Genomic DNA, 4,567 nt, shown 5'->3' with positions numbered 1-4,567 from the left:
AGACTATTAACCTTAGCATTTGCTCATGGTCGGTCTCAATAAAAGGAAATATGGTAGGTGAAAATGGAAAACTCCCTACAACCCATCTGTCAAAAAAGGCCATGGTAATTTGCTTCATGGCCAATTCTGTAACAATTTTCAATTTCTCCTTTTATTGAGATGTGGTAGCTAGGCAACTTAAATAACATTTGGAATCCAACCCACAAATATCTTATTCCAAGACAGGATAAAGTGCCAACCCTGGTTGGTTTCCCTTGAGAGACACTTTCCCTAAGGCCATGAATACAGGCCAGATGTCTGGAAAAAAAATTTTTTTATAAATACCTATATTTCAAGCATGCGCAGGTATGATGCTTTATTGACTTAATATTGTGACACAGCGTTTGGTACAGTATATGAAAGGCTTGGATTTTCCTACTTTAATATGAGCCCACATGTGAATAATTTTCCTGTTAATATGGTATTTATTGAAAAGTTGACTGCATATTGCAACACTGTAAATTAAGCAAAACAAGCAGTTATTTCAAGAGGACTTTTCCAAGCATGAAATTCTTACTGCAAAATTTGTCCTGTAAATAACAAATTTAAATGAAGAAATAAATTAAATGTCTCGTGCATATATACTTGAAGAAAAAGGCCTCAACTGACGTTATCTGATTTTAAGATGGAAGCAACTATTGCAACAGGATTATTCAGAAAACCCATTATCTTTTCATAGATTCAAATTAACTGAAGATTGAACATACGTACTAAGGGATTCTCTGAATGTCAGCATCATTAATACAATTGAGTTAATATAGATTTTGAAGATTAATAATGGCTGCTCAATGCTTTGTGTGTGCTCAGTTGCTCAGTCTGGACTGTAGCCCACGAGGCTCCTCTGTCCATGGGAGTATCCCAGCAGGAATACTGCAGTGGGTTGCCATTTCCTCCTCCAGGGAATCTTCCCAACCCAGGGATCAAACCCATGTCTCTAGTGTCTTCTGCATTGGCTGGTAGATTCCTTACCACTGAGCCACCAGGGAAGCCACTTAAAGCTTTGGGCCCTTCAAAAATCTCTAGTGTAAAGTGACTCTTTCCTTTTACTTTTTCCACTTGTAAATTTGTATATAAAACCACAATGAGAAAATGTTAAACCTAATGTTAGTCATTCCTGATACAAACAGTGTTTTAACACATAATTAAAACTTTCCATTTGGAGAAAAGAAGTAATATGCTGAACTGGTTGACTAGAGAAGAATTTTTTCTAGTTGTTTATTATAGAACCCAGATAATCAACTATTTTCTAATCTTTTTTCTTGCCTGAAATTATAAGCACATGTAAGCTTTCCTTAATACGTTTGATTGATCCAAAAAAGTGTTTTAGTTCAATGAAGGGTGTAATATTTTGTTCTTTCCCAAATCTATTCATCGGTTAAAACAAAACAATCTCATTATCCTATGCAATTATCCTTTCTCTCAAATGAATTTTTAGCCTAGGATGTGCTCAATAGAGCAAACATATTGCAATAAAAATAATGGCTACATATCTCTCAGATTCACAAAAATATATATATTTTTATACATTATAGGTTTATACATATATAAACCTCTAAAATGTAATAAAACCTCTTTAAAATGGGAAACTATCCAAATATTTAAGTACAAATTAAATTGTTGATTTATCCTTTTTCAAGCTCATTTTAACAATTCCCTGTCCTTTGCAATTTCACAAAATCTTTACAAATCAGCTTGTAAATTTGTTTTCAAATGATCCTACCATGATTCTAATTGGGATGGTTTTGACTCTGGATCACTTTATGGAGGTTGACATTACATTCTTTAACCTATTTGTACAAAACTAACAACCAAAAGTTCTACTCTACTTTAGCACAGTTCAGCTGTTTGTAGAATAAATAAATTTTCCTAAATAAGTTTAACACAGACAAATAGTAGTAGTTAAAAACTGGAGCATGTCTTTCAGTTATCTGACAGCAGAATTAGAGCCAGAAACAGTTTAGTGTCAGGTCATAGAGAAACTGCCTGAATGGATTTTGGCATTTGATTTCTGAACAGTTTTCAAGAATTTCAGTCCTCTGCCAATTATGCAGTATCATGCTTGAAAAACAGGAAACTGCCTTAAGAGGAAGTTGTTACTGTCATTTGTAAGATATCTTAGACAGCTCATTCAAGGACTGCTGCTGCTAAGTTGCTTCAGTCGTATCCGACTCTGTGCAACCCCATAGACAGCAGCCCACTAGGCTCCTCTGTCCTTGGGATTCTCCAGGCAAGAACACTGGAGTGGGTTGCCATTTCCTTCTCCAATGCATGAAAGGGAAAAGTGAAAGTGAAGTTGCTCAGTCGTGTCCAACTCTTAGCGACCCCGTGGACTGCAGCCTACCAGACTCCTCCGTCCATGGGATTTTCCAGGCAAGAGTACTGGATTTGGTTGCCACTGCCTTCTCCGCATTCAAGGATAGATAAGGTCTTTTGCTGTGAAGCAGATGTATCGTACTGCAAAGCAAAATGGTGACAAGAAACAAAAACAAATGAATATTAAAAAACTAAGAATAAAATCACCATATGACCCAGCAATCCCACCCCTAGGCATATACCCTGAGAAAACCAAAATTGAAAGAGACTCATGTATCCCATTGTTTATTGCAGCACTATTTACAATAGCTAGAATGTAGAGGCAACCTAGATGTCCACTGACAAATGAATGGATGAAGAAGTTGTGGTATATGTACACAATGGAATATTAGTTCAGTTCAGTCGCTCAGTCGTGTCTGACTCTTTGCGACCCCATGAATCTCGGCACACCAGGCCTCCCTGTCCATCACCAACTCCCGGAGTTCACTCAAACTTAAGTCCATCGAGTCGGTGATGCCATCCAGCCATCTCATCCTCTGTCGTCCCCTTCTCCTCCTGCCCCCAATCCCTCCCAGCATCAGAGTCTTTTCCAATGAGTCAACTTCACATGACGTGGCCAAAGTACTGGAGTTTTAGCTTTAGCATCATTCCTTCCAAAGAAATCCCAGGGCTGATCTCCTTTAGAATGGACTGGTTGGATCTCTTTGCAGTCCAAGGGACTCTCCAGAGTCTTCTCCAACACCACAGTTCAAAAGCATCAATTCTTCGGTGCTCAGCTTTCTTCACAGTCCAACTCTCACATCCATACATGATCACTTGAAAAACCATAGCCTTGACTAGATGGACCTTTGTTGGCAAAGTAATGCTTCTGCTTTTCAATATGCTATCTAGGTTGGTCATAACTTTCCTTCCAAGGAGTAAGCATCTTTTAATTTCATAGCTGCAGTCACCATCTGCAGTGATTTTGGAGCCCCCCAAAATAAAGTCTGACACTGTTTCCACTGTTTCCCCATCTATTTCCCATGAAGTGATGGGACCAGATGCCATGATCTTCGTTTTCTGAATGTTGAGCTTTAAGCCAACAGAATGGAATATTACTCAGCCATAAAAAGGAATGTATTTGAGTCAGTTCTAATGAGGTGGATGAACCTAGAACCTGTTATACAGAGTGAAGTGAGTCAGAAGGAGAAAGATAAACACCATATTCTAACACATATATATGGAATCTAGAAAAATGGTACTGAAGAATTTATTTACGGAGCAACAGTGGAGAAACAGACATGGAGAATAGACTTATGGACATGGGGGGAGGGGAGGGGAGGGTGAGATGTATGGAAAGAGTAACATGGAAACTCACATTGCTGCTGCTGCTGCTGCTAAGTCACTTCAGTCATGTCTGACTCTGTGCACCCCCATAGACGGCAGCCCACCAGGCTTCCCCATCCCTGGGATTCTCCAGGCAAGAACACTGGAGTGGGTGGCCATTTCCTTCTCCAAAGCATGAAAGTGAAAAGTGAAAGTGAAGTCACTGTGTCGTGTCCGACTCTTCGGGACCCCATGGACTGCAGTCTACCAGGCTCCTCTGTCCATGGGATTTTCCAGGCAAGAGTACTGGAGTAGGGTGCCATCGCCTTCTCCATTACCATATGTAAAATAGATAGCCAGTGGGGATTTGCTGTATGGCTCAGGAAACTCAAACAGGAGCTCTGTATCAACCTAGAGGGTTGGAATGGGGAGGGAGATGGGAAGGAGTTTCAAAAGGGAGTGGATATATGTATACCTATGGCTGATTCATATTGAGGTTTGACAGAAAACAGCAAAATTCTGTAAAGCAATTGTCCTTCAATAAAAAATAAATTAATAAAAAAAAAAGGATAAACACAACAAAATGAAAAACAGACTCTTAGATACTGAAAACAACCTGGTGTGCTAGAGGAGAGGGCCTTGGGAGGTTGAGGGAGATAAGTAAAGGGGATCAAGAGGTACAAACTTCCTGTTTTAAATAAATAAGTCACAGGATGTAATATACAGCATCAAAGATGTGGTTGATTGGAAAAGGAAATGACAACCTGCTCCAGCATTCTCACCTGGGAAATCCTGTTGACAGGGGAGAATGGCAGGCTACAATCCACAGAGTCCCAAAGACTCAGATGTGACTGAGCGACTGAGCATTCCCTCACATATGTTGATAATACTGTAATAACTTTGTGTGAGG

Source organism: Bos indicus, chromosome 14, assembly GCF_029378745.1.
Source record: "Bos indicus isolate NIAB-ARS_2022 breed Sahiwal x Tharparkar chromosome 14, NIAB-ARS_B.indTharparkar_mat_pri_1.0, whole genome shotgun sequence".
Classification (NCBI taxonomy): domain Eukaryota; kingdom Metazoa; phylum Chordata; class Mammalia; order Artiodactyla; family Bovidae; genus Bos; species Bos indicus.
The sequence above is the reverse complement of the archived record's forward strand: the minus strand, read 5'-3'. Positions refer to the sequence as shown.